The sequence below is a fragment of the Benincasa hispida genome, chromosome 3 (genome assembly GCF_009727055.1).
Source record: "Benincasa hispida cultivar B227 chromosome 3, ASM972705v1, whole genome shotgun sequence".
Classification (NCBI taxonomy): domain Eukaryota; kingdom Viridiplantae; phylum Streptophyta; class Magnoliopsida; order Cucurbitales; family Cucurbitaceae; genus Benincasa; species Benincasa hispida.
Window position 1 is genome coordinate 53,262,437 of NC_052351.1, and position 17,693 is coordinate 53,280,129.

The 17,693-nt window shown below is 35.3% G+C and overlaps 1 long non-coding RNA gene and 1 pseudogene across 1 annotated transcript; both read left to right on the forward strand.

The window, feature by feature from the left end:
* The first annotated feature begins 530 nt into the window (after positions 1-530).
* Positions 531-7,096, forward strand: LOC120073277. Its single transcript, XR_005480712.1, has 2 exons — positions 531-953; positions 6,678-7,096. It is a non-coding gene; the product is annotated as an uncharacterized LOC120073277 (long non-coding RNA).
* Positions 7,097-8,428: 1,332 nt separating this feature from the next.
* Positions 8,429-10,671, forward strand: LOC120073276 (annotated as a pseudogene).
* The last annotated feature ends 7,022 nt before the right edge of the window (positions 10,672-17,693 follow it).

Below are 17,693 nucleotides of genomic sequence, written 5' to 3' on the forward strand. Positions count from 1 at the left end.
GATGTGTATAAGAGACAGGTGCGAAGAGTGCAACTGTCGGTCTTTAGTGGAATGACCGACAGTTAATGGATGTTGGGTAATTTAATTAAAAAGTTTAATTAATTATCGAAGTACAGTTGGAGCTTCAATCTACAGGTCCATTAGGTCCATTTTGTAGCTCAATAGGAATTTAATTGAGAATTATTTTTGGATTAATTTGAAATGTTCAAATTAATTGAGAGAATTAATTATATATGATATAATTAATTAAATTAATTATATATGTGATATAATTAATATAATGTATTTGATACATTATAATATAAGGTAATAAGAGAGGAATTTGAATATGAATCAAATATTAATTATATGAATGAGATTCATGTAATTAAATTTAATATAAACATGATTTATATTAAATATCATAAATAAGTTGAGAGGTATTAAATATTTGGATATAATCCAAATATCAATTATATGAATGAGGTTCATATAAGTGAATTTAATATAGATGCGATTTATTTTAAATACCATGTATTATTGAGAGAAAATAAAACTATAGGTTATGTTGTATTCGATGCAATATAAAACTATAGGCTATATGTTATATTTGATATAACATATAGTGTGTATATATATTATTAATTTAATTTATTTAAATAAATTTTAATTAAAGGAAGGTAGCTATAACTCCCCCCTCCCCTCTTCAACGTGGGTTGTGGAAGAATGAATGGTTCTTACTCATCTTCTTCCACAATTCTCTCTGTGAGTTGGTTCTCTCTGAAAAAAGTTTATAAAGAAGAAAAATCCCCCTACTTCTCTCCATATTCTTCCCTCTTTCAAAACCCTAAGGCAGAGCCCACACCTCTTGTCATTCTCAATCCCTAAGGAGAATATAGGAGGCTCCGTTTGGTAGTGTCCCTTTTGGAGAAAGAGATCCATTTGAGGGAGTTCTTGAAGAAAGTGCTCCAAAGGTATGAATATTTTCCTTATTCTTTTTCTTTAAAAATTAGCATGTTGTAAGTTAATTTAGAATGCATAATCCTTCTTTTCTTTATTCTATAATTCTGTAAATTTTGTGAAAAAAAAAAAGAAAAGAAAATTGGGACGATCCTCGCTTTTCGCTGCGAAAACCTTCGATGGTTTTCACTTCAATTAGTATCAGAGTGTAGTTTTGGATCCCAATTTTTGTTAATTATGGAATTGTAATTACATAATTGGTGGGTACATTCTGTATTATTTTTCATATGCTGAATGTTTTTATGGAATGAGTTTTGCATATTAGACGTTTTCGAAATTGGCCTAGAATTTACTGCTTTAAAGTGTTTAAAGTTGTAATTGCCCGGTGTTTTGGGCGTCTAATTAATGTCATTGACTCTGTAATTGTCCATGTCATTTGTGGAGTTATGGCTTCGAAAATGTGAATTTTTGGAGCAAGAATGGAGCAAATTAGATGAACGGGCGAAGCAGTGCAAGTTTTCTGCCACGTAGCGTCACGACGCTTCTGTCCCAGCATTGCAATGATGTGGTAACATAAAACCCATCGTTGTAACACTAGCATTAAAGTGCTGTGATACTCGGGATAGTCAATAGTGCACTTGGATTTCATTAGATCATGGGTTTGAGTCTTCCCAATGGTTTTTTGCAATTTTTCTTTTTATTTAATTATTAATTTGTAATAATTAATTATTTATTATATTTTCATTAATTAAATTAATATAATTGTTATATTGATTTAATTCATGTATAGGACACCAATTTCAATACAATATTGCTTTTTTATTTTTTTATTTTTTATATATATATATATTTAATTATACATATTATGTATTATTTTAATTATTTATATGTCATATTGTATGTCATATAGAATTAAAACCTACTATAGCTTATGCATTTAATTTCATGCATCATTATACAATATAAGTGTTATATATATATGTGTGCATGACTTAATTTTATAGCATGCTGATGCATTATACAATATAAGTGTTATTTATATGTTTGCATGCATAAATAACATAGCCATGCATCATTTATATTATAATCGTTATAATATATACTTTGAATGTATATGTTGGTTCAAAAGAGGAGAGGAAAATAAATATGCAACTTATGCTATGCGTTGATCTCCATGTGTCGATGGTCATGCGTTGGACTAGAAAAATATACAATATGCGTTTAAGTATGTATACGATGACCATGTGTTCCTGTCACAAGTTTTCTTGCTTTCTCGCCAAGTATAACGAGAACGCAAGTTTCTCGAGGTGATCCGAGGTCGAACTCAGGGACTTGTAACTAAATATTGTTTGTGAAACAATGTGTTTGAGGCGATGAATAAAAGTAAAAAGGTAGAAGTTAATGGATTATGCGCTACTCCTATTCCTAACTAAACAAATTGAGCAATGGAAGTTTAACTATGAGAATTGATAGAGATGCAACAGTTGTTAACGCATACTAATGTTCATTATGTTAGGCCGGCCGAGTAATCCCAGCTCGCCACACTAACACATTACGCACCTCTCGGTGGCTGGCCGCATGCTTATATCTCTATAATGCATGGTTGCGTCGAGCATAAGATCATGCCTATCTCTAGGAAATGCATATTTTGCTTTGGTGTGTTCCACCACTCACCCTTTCGGGCGGTTAGTCACGGCTAATCAGCTCATAGGCAAGCATTGCGATGGCTCATAGACGAGCGTTGCTACCACCTCGCACCTAAGCAAAGAAGATTATCTCACTATACTCGCACAACGCACACCTCTCGGTGGGTTGCTACATGCGTCCTATCTCTAGGCTACATGATTGAGTATGTGACCGCCTTTGATAACTAAACGATGAAAGTAAATGATGACAAAGATGAAGAAGATGAAGAAGATGGCATTGAAGGAATTAAGATATGCATTGATTACAAAATGTATTAATGTCTTAAGCCAAAATATAATACAATACAGAGACAAGAGGAGAAATGGAAGGCCAAATGAAAACAATCTCTTGCTTTTCATCCGAAATGTGTCAAGGCTGCTGGTGGTGCCATGGATGGATGCTGGAGAAGTCTCTTCCGAGCTCTATCTCCAGCAAAAACTCTGGTCGTCACTCGAAATGGGTTGTGGAGGTGAAGAATCCTCAAAGAAAAATCTCGCTCATGCTCTCATCTGTGATCGCAAACATCTGCCTTAAGGTAGAAGCTTGGATGCTTTGAAGTGAAGGTCCAAGGTGCTATTTATAGAGTTTAAACCTTGACAACGTTCATGATTGCGTTCTGGCTCATTGCTACCTTTGTCGCGGTATGGGCAATGTCAATATCATCTTATCTTGTTGATACTCTCAAGGTATGTGTTCGTGCTTGTTTCTCTTGAGGTGCCAACGCATTCCATCTACCTTGCAAGTAGACTTCTATCACGATTATCACTCTCTGGACGCAACATCCCATGAGATGAACTAATCAACTCATGCGGTCAACCTTGCGACGGTCTGGGATCGATGCAGCGGTCAATTCCTGTAATATTTGCAAAAATGGACACCTTGACCCGAAATAACGAGTGGTATAGGGTTAGTGAGGGTTTTTGGTGCTGCTTAACGCAAGCTCACTTTTCACATGAATTCAACCACTGTATTCACAACCACCTTAAACATATACTTACAAATCCCAGCGTTCGACCTTGGATTACCCGAGAAACTTGCTTCCATGTTATACTTGGCGTGAACGCAAGAAAACTTGTGGCAGGACGCATGGTCATCGCATACATTCGTTAACGCAATTTTTCATTTCAACGTATGACTATCAACGCATATCTTAAGAACATGCATCGCATACTGTGTCCAAGGGAAGTTGGTTGTCGAGTAAAAAATTGACCTCCAATTTCCCGTCATCAATGCTGGATCTCCGAATTGGCTAACTATCTTGTTCACGTACATCTAGCCAACCAGTCCAAGGTAAAGGTATCTTTTACATCAAAACAAGTTTAACATAAGCTTCTTCCTTCCTAACCGAGCTTTGAGTGGCAAGCAATAGTGGGTTCAACCAAGAGAAATCTGACCGCTACCTGGAAAAAAGGAAAACATTGAAAACGGTGAGTTGGTTGCCTAGTGAGTGACTCATAGAAATACAGTTCGTGTCAAGCCTTTCATACGCATTATTTTAAACATATAAACATGCTGGAATTAATCTCAAGCAACTTATGATACCATGAATTAATCATAGCATCATAATCAAATATACTAACAAACCTTAGTTAAGAACAAGCGTTCATAGCTCAAGCTCCCAACGTCCATTCATGGCTGAGAGACCCATACTTCGGTCCCATTATAATGATGTGACCAAAAGACCTATACTTCGGCCTCTCATATAGAACTACCTACGTGCACGTAGAGTATACTAAGCACCGTTAACACCTTAGGTACTTCCTCGGATACCTTTTATACCTTCGGTTTGTAGTTTATTAGAATCATAACATTCATAGAAGATTTGGGTACAATAAGCTTTAGGCATGGCACTTACCTAGTTTCCCCTATAATAGCATTATCATAATTCAACACACATGCTTCAAAAATTATAAACATGTAGTTTTGCAATACCTTATCATTCAATCTTAACATGCGCTAGAATTAGTAAAACTCATTTAAATAACTTAAAACATCATGCTTAAGAAATGCCATGAATCCTTTAAAAACATAAGTATAAACTTTAGTTGCTTGGAAAACCTATAAACCCTAGCATGCAATTCATTTGGAATGCATGCTCCTTTTATATATATATTTTTGGAAACATTTAGTCACTCACGAGTCTTTAGGCTTGATTTTTCCTAGGCTTGGTAGGCCTCTCCAGTGGACGTCACTCCTACACATAAGAGTAAGAATTTTAGTTACTACTTTGGTCTCCCTTTTGAGACTACTTAGCAAGAAGTTGCCTGATCGTCCACAATTTCTAGATTTAAATTCTAACGTCAATAGCTTGAAAACCAGGACTCATTTTAAGAAAATTCCTTTTTAAAAAATTCTTAGAATTTTGTTAACAATGTTACCCAAAGTTTCAGCGTAAAACTCCTTGTGGTTTAACTTGGGCCTTTAAATCTCTCCTGAAGGCCCGAAACCGCAACTCCTTGCTTGAACAAAGATTCTAGGTTTAACTTCCCAAATGTGAAACTCGAACCCCAAACCTTATCTTCAAAAGTTCCTTCTATAAACTTACTTGAAATGGTGTTAGCAATAATACCTTAAAATTTCAGCTTGAAAATCTAAGTGGTTAGGCCTTGATCTTTGATTCTTCGTCGAGTGCCCGGAATACCCAACAACAAACCTTCGTCTCTCCCTTCCTTCTCTTGCCCTCTTTCTTGTGAGAACTTCGTTCCAAAGGCTTGATTTCAGGAACTAGACTCGCAGAGCTTTCTGACGGTACTAAGATCGTTTGGTTTTCTCGAGCAAATCGTCCAAAACTAACTCTTGAAATTCTATTCCCTTTTAAACTACCGCCCAACCCTTTTGCATGAAATCTCCTTAAGCCTTCTCACGGGCTCAAATTAAGTCATTTGTCTAGATAACTGAAAGAGAAGTTTAAAACTAAGCATTTCAAGCAAACTTGATCCTCGCTAGAAAAACTCGATGGAGAAGAGTCATTACTCGATGGAAAATTCAATGGCTCTCTGCTGAATACTGGATGGGAAGGACTGAATACTTGGTACTGGATGGCTTGGTCGATGCACGTTCCTTACTCGATTGCTCGTACTCGACGCGCGATCTTTCCTCGATCGCTCATACTCACCCTCGACCCTTCCTCGATTGCTCATACTTGACGCTCGACCCTTCCTCAATTGCTTACACTCGATGCTTGACCCTTCCTCGGTTGCTTATACTCGATGCTCGACCCTACCTCAATGGCTTATACTCAATGCTCGACCCTTCCTCGATTGCTCAGCCACCATTCTTCACGACTAACACTTAGCAAGAAATTCTTTTTGCAAGGCTAGATTAATAAGTATCCGAGAGCTAAGTTCCCATACTTAGACATTTTTCCTTCTTCAACTTAACCTTACTTCAAAACCCAATATTCCAATTTAACTAAAATATTTAACCCCATTACTTTGCTTAACTCAAACAGTAAACATAATTAAAAAAGGGAAAGTAAGGTGCGGGTTTTACAAGGTTTATTACCTTTTAGGCATGGAATTATTTTGTCTAAGGAACAATGTCCTAAGACACCTTAAGAGGTTGAGAAAATTAGAAAGATCCCCTATGCATCAGCTGTTGGCAGCCTAATGTATGCAATGTTATGTACTAGACCTGATATTATGCAGTGGGGATAATTAGTAGATATCAGTCTAATCCAGGATTAGATTAATAGACAACAGTTAAACCCATCCTCAAGTATCTTCAGAGAACGAAGGAATATATGCTTGTGTATGGGTCTAAGGATTTGATCCTTACAAGATACACTAACTCTGATTTTCAGACTAATAGGGATTCTATGAAATCCATTTTAGGACCAGTGTTCACTGTTATGAAGGAGTTATGGTTTTGAGGAGCACAAAACAAGGTTGCATAACTGACTCTACCATAGAGGCAAAGTATGTAGCAGCTTGTGAAGCTGCTAAGGAGGCTGTATGGCTTAGGAAGTTTTTGACTAATTTGGAATTTGTTCTAGACATGTCAAAGCCCATCACCCTTTATTGTGATAATAGTGGTGTTGTGACAAATTTCAGGGAGGCTAGAAGCCACAAACGTGGGAAGCATGTAGAGCACAAATATCATCTTATCTAGGAGATTGTGCATCGAGCGTGATCGTCATGAAGATTGCTACGGAGAACAATGTTGCTGATCCATTTATAAAGGCTCTCATGACTAAAGTGTTTGATTGTCACCTGAAGAGTCTAGGTTTACAAGACATGCTTCATCTAGTCTAGGACAATTGGGAGATTTTACTAGGCCCGTTGTGTATGCCCTAGTTTATTGTTTTGTATACTTTACTTAGTTTCTGTACTTTATATTTGTACACCTCATTAACTTTAGAACAAGTGAGAGATTGTTGGGCTGATGCCCTAAATCTTGTGGTCTTGTAGTTTACAAACTTTATTATACAAACAAATTATTTATTTAATAAAATAAGTGTTATTTTATTTGACATTTAGTTGCATTAACCCAAAACCAGTAAACTAAGATCCAAGGTTATTCGATGTAGCTTAAACATATATGTGGTGACATACAGGTGAATTATGTTTAAGTAATAACCTTAACAATTTATTGTAGATGGATAAGATTTTATCCTGGTGACACTACGGATGCAACCCGCTTTGTAATTGTTACAATTGTTGTAAAGTGTTACAAATGATATGATCCTGATCATTCATGTAGCGACATGTGAGCGGGGTATCCTATACAAAGAGTTTGTATAAGACCAGACCACGAAATGATTAGTCTCTCTTTATAACACTTTTATTAGAAGAGACTTACATTCACCAGGATGACCATAGGTGACTTTTTTGGGTTATATGTCGTAAAACTCATAGTTTGTAAACTTTAAACAAATTTCTATTTACAATAAAAATTATTTCAATAAAGATGTTATTGAATATATAAATTGCATTCATAGATTCCTAAATCCAATAGACTAATGAACCCATGACTATAACATGAATACTTAAACTTTATGTAGAGACATAAAGGAGGATCAAGTTTGAGTATATAGCCAAAATTGTGGACTGGATTGGGTACCTTATCCTGGGGACACTATGGATGCGACCCGCGTTTTATATTGATACAAACAATATGATCCCAAAATCGTTCATGTGAAGATATGTAAATGGGGGCATCCTATGCAAAAGATATTTGCATAAGATCGGACCACAAAATAGTCACTGTACTTTATAACGACCGTTTACTGTTAAAACTGACTATTTCAATTCAATGACCTTAGATAAATCGATCTCAATTCTGAGCTAACTATGAACTTCTATTTATTCGGGATTATTCTTGAATATGCATGGGTGAGAGTGACTCAACATCACCGCTCAATAAGCCTCCCATTTTAGGGTTAAGACTGGATAGATAACTGGGGACATAGTCCTGCAAGATAGAATTTACTCCTACTCATTTTAAAGTTAGTAGATAGGTTGTTCCCTTAAGTATTGAATCCTGGTCTTGAACAAAGAGGCCCTACCATCTTTATGGCTAAGAGGGATTCGATTTATTGGTAGGACCATAAACCAATTATTCATTAGAGGATCAGTGAAGACTTTAGAAGCAAGAAATATTATAGGGGTAAAAAGATAATTTTGACCCAGTTGTAAATACGAACAACCCGTGAAGGATCGACTTACTTATTATGGTTAAATCAAGTGGACAGAATATATCTATAGTGGGGAGAGTGCAACTAATGAGCTATAGTGGAGTGTCTTGATAATTAACGAATATTGATTAATTCTGTTTAAAGAGTTTAACCAATTAATCTCAAATCATTAGAGCTCATGATCTGTATGTCCATTAGGTCCCTCTATTAGCTCATAAAAGGATCAAACCTTAGAATAGCGTATTGAGAGAATTTGAAATTTTCAAATTTGGTTTAGGGTTTTGATTATTATACTCGATATGATTAACATTTAATTAATGAATTAAATGGTTTTTTTGGCGAGTTAAAAATATTTAAAAATATTAATTACATTAATAAGATTAAGGATTTATGTTTGGATTAGGTATTTAATTAATTAATATTTGATATTAAATTATTTACTAAAGCAGTTCTAAAATGTTATTATATCTCGTAAATATTTTAATAATTTTACCATTTAAAAAAATTTTCCAAAAAGAAATTACAATCATATATCCTTATCAACTAAACTCAATTGTCCGTTACATACATAATTTTATTAACTTCACAAATAATTGTTACTTACACTACTCAACTCACATTCTCTGCTCCGGTTACAATTTTATTAAGTTCATCTCTATAAATTATTAAATTATAATACTCTTTTAATCAATTTGAATTTGATACACAATCAGATTCAAGCTCCTCAACTTCCATTTTCATGGAGCTTTCTCATATTCAAACCCATCATCACATCCTCCTTTTTCCCTTTCCGGCCGACGGCCACATCAAGCCCTTCCTCTGACTCGCTCACCTCCTCTGCAACGCCGGTCTCCAAGTCACCTTCCTTAACACCCACCACAACCACCGCCGCATCCACCGCCCCACCCCCCAACTTCCTTCCCTTCATTTCCACTCCATTTCCGACGGCCTCCCGCCGGATCAACCCCACAATGTTCTCGATGGCAAGCTCTATGTTTCGATGAACCAAGTCACTAAATCCCTCTTCCGACGACTTCTCCTCTCCTACAATAATGGGACTTCTCCCATCACTTGTGTTATTACAGATGTCATTCTTCGTTTTCTAATGGATATAGCTCAAGAATTGGGTATTCCTGTATTTTGTTTCTCTACTTTCAGCGCCCGTTTCTTGTTTCTTTTCTTCTCCATTCCCAAGCTTCTTGAAGAAGGCCAAATTCCATACCCAGGTAACGTCGTTGATTCAATTTTCTGCATAAGAGATTGATAATTGGAGCTAAAACTTTAAACCCATTTCATTTTCTCTGTTTGTAGTGGGAAATTCAAACCAACGACTCCGTGGAGTTCCTGGTGGAGAAGGGCTTTTAAGATGTAAAGATTTGCCAGGAATTTGGTCAGTCGAAGATGTAGCAAAACAGGACCCGATGAACTTTGTGAACCAAATCTTGGCCACATCTGTGGTATAATTCTCAACACCTTCGACAAACTCGAAGGTCAATTTGTGACGAATCTTTCCAAGATATATAACAAAGTTTACACAATTGGACCATTTCACTCTCTGTTGAAGAACTCAGCCCAGTCCCAATTTGAATTTTGGAAAGAAGATCACAGTTGCTTGGCGTGGCTTGACTCACAGGCTCCAAGATCCGTGGTGTTTGTCAGCTTCGGAAGCTTGGTGAAGCTAACAAGCTCCCAATTGAAGGGGTTATGGAATGGGTTAGTGAACGGCGGAAAGGCATTTGTGTTGGTGTTGAGATCAGATGTGTTAATTGTAGAGAAATTATGGATAGGAAGGAAAAGGGAAGATGGGTGATTGTCAATTGGGCTCCGCAAGAAGAGGTTTTGAGCCACGAAGCCATTGGTGGGTTCTTGATTCATTCAGGATGGAACTCTGCAATGGAGAGCCTGGCTGCTGGGGTTCCTATGATCTGTTGGCCGCAAATTGGAGACCAACCCAACAACACAACCTGGCTCACTAAGGTCTGGAAAATTGGGGCCATTTGACCGCTCTACTGTGGAGACCATGGTTAGGTCTATAATGGAACATCAAGATCAGAAAATGGAGAATGCCACTGCAGAGTTAGCAAAACGAGCCAACGATAGAGTTAGAAGATGGGACATCCGGTTAATTAGATTTGTAGGGTTAATTTTTATTTTAATTAGATAAGAGGGGTACTTTTCAACTTATTTTATTTTTTTGTCGTTATCCAAATGTGTCTCTTGAAGTGATGTATTATGTAATATTTTATTATTATTTTTTCAATTCATTAAAAAAAATGGAATGTCTGAATGCGTTGGTTGAATAAACGCATTCAGTGGGTCAGAAAAGTGGAGTTGTTAACTCAGTTTGAATGTGTATATTAAACAGATGCATTCAATAGACGCAATCAAATTGATCGTCTCATCGATCGTTCCACCCTTTATTTCTTTTTTGTCTTCTTCCCCTTCAATTCCAACTTAAACCCCTAAACAAACTTCATTTCTTCATCTTCTTCCTTTACAAACAACAAACACTCGAATCCTATCTTCTTCCCTTCATTTCTTCACATTCTTCCTTTATTTTCAAACACTAAACATCTTCTACCTTCATTTTCAAACACCCAAGAATCAATCTTCCATCTTCATATTTTCTCCCCATATTTTCTTCCAATTTCAAATTTAACGGCCATCACAATTTTCACCTTCATATTATTAATTTGTTTCAGTGCAATATTTTATTTGGTAAGTTGATATATTTTTGTTATTTAACAAAAAAAAAAGTTTTTGATAATCTTCATTGATTTTTTTAATGTTTATTTTGTTTATAGTGAATATTATATTGAAAAAAAGTTCTACAAGTCATCATTCAAAGTTTTTTTTTTGGTAAGGTGCAATATTTTTTTTAATAAGTTGATATATTTTCTTATAGTGCATTAATTTCTTTTGTATTGATTCTCATTTTTTTATATTGGTTTAATTTCATAATTTTTCATAAGAGAGAATTACATGTGATTAACCTTGTATTATGTTCGTGTTAACTATTAAAATAGGTTATTAGACTTCTAAATGATTCTATATTTTTAAAAAAATTCAATAAGTCAATGACCTAATAAATTCAAAATCAAATGTTCTAACGGGTTAATTGGAAAAATAAGGTACTTTACAAAGATAATTAGACAAAAAGACACTTTTAAAACTATTTAGATAAATAGGACATTATTTTTGTCCATATTGAAATGCTTAGCTTTGAAAGATGCATTCAACAAAATTTTACATTTGAAATCATTAATAATTTCTCTTTCTCTTATTTTTGAGCATCATACGTAAGAGAAAGAAATAATAAAATCACATTTTTCAAATCTTTTAGCATCACATGTAAAATGAGAGATTTTTTTACAAGAAAAAAAATCACATTTTCTCCTTACTTTTAGTAAATATAATCTAACTCAAAATTTTAAAAATCAAAATTCATCTTTAATTCACGTTCAAAAAAAAAAAAAATCTAATGTCATCTAAAAATTTATCATTCACATCAAATACCTATCTATATCTATCATACGTAAAAGAAAAAGGTTTGTAATTAGGAGCATAATCATGTCTTTTTCCATTTTGCCAAAATTTTAAAATTTATTAGTAGTTTTAAATATAAAATTAAGAATATGTTCCTAATGGAAAAAATATTGATATTACTTTATTTTGTGGAGAAAAGAAAAAAAACTAAAACCAATGATATACCTTTTTTATAAAAAGAATTAAAGAAAGAAAATGAAATCTAAAAAAGAGGTATTTAAATAAGAATATAAAGTTAATAGTGGTATTGGTGTATATTTTTATGTTAAAAAACTTTTAATAGTGGATATTATTTCTTTATTTTATAGTGAATTAATTGGAGAAACATTGACGTTTTATTTTATAATGGATTAATTGGAGAATTTTTTTATAGTGGATTAATTGGAAAATTTATTTTATAGGCGGTTAACTGGACTTTTTATTTCTCAAATGAAACAAAAATGTAAAATGTTCATAATTTTGTATTGATTTTTTTTTTATTTTGTTTACCATGACTATTATTTCTAAGAAAAACTCTACAATCAAGTCATTCAAAGGTTATGTATCTATTTACTATTATTTGGAATGATGTATTGATTATTGAGTATTGAATGTTTGAATGTTAATGTTAATGTTATTATTAGTATTATTGCTGTTGTTATGCTTGCCGTTTATTTAGTCAATTTATTTTGGATTATTCGCCTTAATATTGTAAATTTTATGATGATTAAAAAAAAAAGATTCATGTCAATATAAAAGAATATTTGTCACTGATTTATGGTCAAATTGTGATGAATGTTTTTAGTAACAATATTTATCATGATTTTGTACATATTTATTATTATTATTTTGTTTGAAGGTGGATATTATTTTTAAAAAACATTCCTTTATTTTTTTTAAAAACATTCCTTTTATAAAAATAGGAATAACACATACTTATTTATCATGATTTTGTACCCATTTTGTTATTATTATTTTGAATGAAGGTGGATTATTTTTTAAAAAAATCATTAAGGAATAACACATACTTATTTATCATGGTTTTGTACCTATTTGTTTATTATGGTTTCACACCTATTTTTTTCCATTTTCAACTCATTGTTTGAAACAAATACAACCAAAAAGTTAAGTATTTTTTTTAATATAGTTGGCCTAATAAATTAAAATATCAGCTTTACATCATAATGAGATAGGGATATAGAAATGTGCATTGTCAAGTTGACTTCAACACATTAATCGATAGATTATGTGATGCATTATCCAAAAATAGAGATGATGGGGTAGAGGTAATATTTAGATATGGTAGTTATGTAGCGGGATCCACTTTCTATATCCCTATCTCATTATGATGTGAAGCTGATGTACGGTTCATGATGAGCAATGCTCCAAACCCACCAAATAGAGTTGAACTGTATATATCCCAACCCAATGTTCCAAGTCCAACCTCAATGAGAGAAGAAGTTGAAACTTCTATTGAGTTGGAAAGTCATAATGTGGAGGATGAGCATTATGATCCAACTATTGCTACAAACAACGAAGAAGTTGAAATAGACGATAATGATATCGATATAGATCAACTACCTGGTCAATTTTATGGCATTCATGAAGTCCCCGAAACATTTATTGAGATAGACCTGAACGACATGAACATTGTACCTGATTCGACAATGGAGGAAGACAGTAATATGGGGTATGATTCATTGCTTAAGGGGATGATATTCAATTCCAATTTGGATTTAAAAAATGTAGTGAAAAACTGTCCAATCATTCGACATCAAAATTTTGAAGTCATTGAGTCGAAGAAAACAATATGAGATGTTAGGTGTAAAAGATATGGCAATGGGTAAACGTGGAGACTTCGCACTGTCTGCTGTAAAAAACACGGTAAATTTGAAATTACCTAGTATAATGGCCCTTATTCCTATGTGTATGCAAGACTGAGTCAAGATCACCATCAATTGGACTCAAATCTACTTGCGTTTGAGGTAAGCAACATAGTTAAAAAAATCCGTTAGTTGATTTCAAAGCATTACAAGATATTATCTTGAAAAAGTATGGTTATTCTGTTAGTTACTGGAAAGTGTGGGACGGAAGATGAAAAGAAATTGCGAAGATGTTCAGAGATTGGATCTAATCGTACAATTTGCTGCCTAGATGGATGAATATCTTACAAGTCACGAACCTTGGTACAATTATCCATTGAAGGCTAAATGAGGTAGATTGTGATGAAAGGATTGTCATTTTCAATAGCGTGTTTTGGTCATTTAGACCTATTATTGAGGGTTTCAAGCATTGTAGGCCGCTACTTCAAATTGATGGAACTCATTTGTATGGAAAGTATGAAGGAACATTATTAATAGCTACCTCAGTCGATGCAAATGGTCACGTCTATCCAATTGCATATGCTATTGTACCGGAGGAAAGTGCTAATTCATGGGGCTAGTTTTTGAGAAATTTATGGGATCATGTGGTGCATGAAATGGAGGGAATGTGTCTAATTTCAAATAAACACAAAGGCATTATATTTGCCATTAGAAACCCTAACAACGGTTGGGTAGGAGTACACCACAGATTCTGCTTACGACATGTGGTAAGTAATTTTAACAACAAGTATAAAAATAGTCTATTGAAGAGTTTGGTATGTAGTGCAGGATCAAAATTTCAAGTTCGAAGTTTAATGATTGTATGGTCGAACTTCAAATAGCAAACCCTAATTGCTTACCATATTTTGCTTCTATAGATCCTAAGCAGTGGACACAGTCACATGATGGTGATCATTGTTATCGATGGCTAACCACAAATGTGGCCAAAAGTACAAACGCTGTTCTGAAAGGAGTCAAAAAAGTTGGTAGACTGTATACTTCTCACATGCAAAACGAGATGGATTGGAGGGAACGTTACAAGACATGTTGCACAATTTACAAACAAGAAGGGCATAATAGACGGAATTGTCCCAATTGAGGTCGTGATGCGACTTAGTTATTTATTTGTAATTGTTCTTATTGGTTAACTTCTTTTACTTATTTATTTATTGACGCGTTCTTGTAACTTTTTTTTTTTATAACTGGTAACAATGACGGGTGTATTTCTTATTAATTGTCATTGTATTTATTGATTATAATCACATTGATTTTTAATAAATATTTAAGTTAAATTTAATATTGTTTTTATGGGATCAGATGGATGAGGATGTTACCACAGGACCATACAACGACTCTGTTTTGTACTTACAGCGCAACCATAGATCCGAAGGTGTTTGGGAAGACGAGCATATTGATGCTATGCATTGTCGACAACGGGAGGTTGTTATTCAAAGGTAAGAGGACCCAGATCCTCGTATATTGAATTATCTACGAGCTGCAGGATTCTACGGAGTCTTCTGTATCAAATTTATACAACTAGACTGGCATCTGATAACCACATTAGTGGAATGATGGCAGCAGGAGACACACATTTTCCACATGTTGCATTGAGAGTATATGATTACACTTCAAGATGTAGCTATCCAATTTGGACTCTCGATTAATGGAAGACCATTGATCGGGTCACTAAATTATGATTGAGGACAACTTTGTGCCCTTCTTTTAGGCGTAACCATGAATGACGCCGTTCTTAAGGGAGATCGTCTCATGTAAACCCCGCAGTTCATTTTTCCTACAAAAGTGAGTAACAAGCATGTTAAGTAAAATTATGAAAGGAGGTAAAGAAAGTAGGCAGATGGAGGAAGAAAATTCTAAGTGTTAGAAATACTTAGTCAAGGGTGAGTTTTAAATAATATAAAAAGTGAAAATTGGCTAAGTATTGAAGCAAAGTGTAGGCATGCATTGATGGAGAAGTGTGGATGCATGGGGTTGCGTGTGTAGCAACCAAGGGTTGTAGAGGTTAAGTGTTGAAGGCAAGGGTAAACTATACGTTGGTACTAAGGATGAACGCATGGGTTGAAAGGCATGATGCGTTGATAAGGCTCGCAGCAGCCTCATGTGCGTGTGAGCAAAGGCGCTGGACGATCGTGTAGCATATGAATGACACTATACGATTGGGTATGCGATCATCTAGTAAGTGAACGACACTACACGATGAGGTAGGCGATCGTATTGGTGGGCGCTGGGCGGTCGTGTAGTAATTGTGCGGAGGTAAACGATGCTCACGGTAGCTAAATGATAGGCTATGCGCGAGATCAACGAGATTGCTGAGAGCGAGATCGTTTGCTAAATGATTGAGCTAGATGATAGGCGCTGGGCGCTAGACGATACGAAGGGACTTGTTTGGTTGGGAGGATAGGTGCATTGGTACTGATACAGACATCAAGGATGGGTTCAGGTTCGGGTAAGGCAGAAAGGTTGGGACCCCAATTGGTTTCTTCACTAGAATGCTCTCTCTGAAGAGAACCATTGGGAAAGAATGGATGATCTTCAAAGAATGTCACATCCATAGAGACAAAGTATTTCCTGGAAGGAGGACGATAACACTTGTACCCACGCTGATGTAGAGGGTACCCTACAAAAACGCATTTTTATGCCAGAGGGGTAAACTTGGTACGGTTATGTCCGTGTGTATGGACGAACACTACACAGCCAAAGACACGAAGGGGTACATCAAAAAAAAGTCTAGAGTTTGAGTAAAACTCTTTGAAGAAATCTAAGGGGGTTTGGAATTTTAGGACCTGGGATGGCATGCGGTTTATTAGATGGGTTATTGTCAAGATTGCATCACCCCACAAATAAGAAGGAAGGGAAGTTGACAACATAAGTGATCAGGCAACTTCAACAAGGTGACGGTTTTTCCGTTCGATCACTCCATTTTGTTGAGGAGTGTATACACAGGAACTCTGACGGACAACACCTTTGGAGACTAGGAATTCGCATAAGGCGTTACTAAGGTACTCTCGACTATTATCACTCCGGAGAATAGCGATTTTTGCATTGAACTGGATTTCTATAGAATTGTAAAATTGTTGGAAAACTGAAGTAACTTCTGATTTATCTGTCAGAAGGAAAACCCGGGTTAGTTGAGTATGATCGTCAATAAAGGTTACAAACCAACGCCTCCTAGTTATGGTAGTGACTGATGACGGACCCAGACATCGCTATGGAACAGAGTAAACGGTTTAGAGGGCTTATAAAGCTGAGAAGAGAAAGAAACACGAGGTTGTTTGGCCTGGACACACACATCGCATTTCAATTTAGAAATATTAACGTTGTGAAAAAAATGAGGAAACAAATAATTCATATATTGGAAATTAGGATGGCCTAGGCGATAATGCCATAACATATAATCAGTTCCAGAAACAGAAAAATGGGAAGAAAACAAACTAGTCCTATCACATATCCTAAAGAAGGCTTCTTCAGTGAGGAAATAGAGTCCCCCGTCATGTCGGGCAGTGCCAATCATCATCCCCGAGCTCAGATCCTAAAAACAACATCATCAGGTGAGAAGATAACATGACACTTCAAATCTTTTATAAGTTTACTAATAGATAACAGATTGTAAGACACTTTTGGAACATGCAACACATCTTGGAGGATTAAGCCTGCAAAAGGTGACACCCGTCCTTTTCCAGCAACAGGGGCAAAGGACCCATTTGCAATTCTGATTCTTTCATTTCCAACACTAGGTTGATAGGACAAAAATTGATTAGAGGAGCCAGTTAAGTGATCTGTGGCCCTTGAGCCTAATATCTACGGTTTAATACCAATTATACTCACAAGGCCAAAGGAGTGGAAAGTATCTAAATGGGCGATTGCACTAACACCCACTGTAGTAGTAGTGCTCTGAGTGGTTTCCTGATTCTGAGGCTGAGTATCTCCAGTAACAGATTCACCTACAAGAGCCCAGCTTGGCTTTCGTTTCTTACCATTTGCCAGCCGACCGTGAAGTTTCCAGCACTAATCTTTCAGGTGCCAGGATT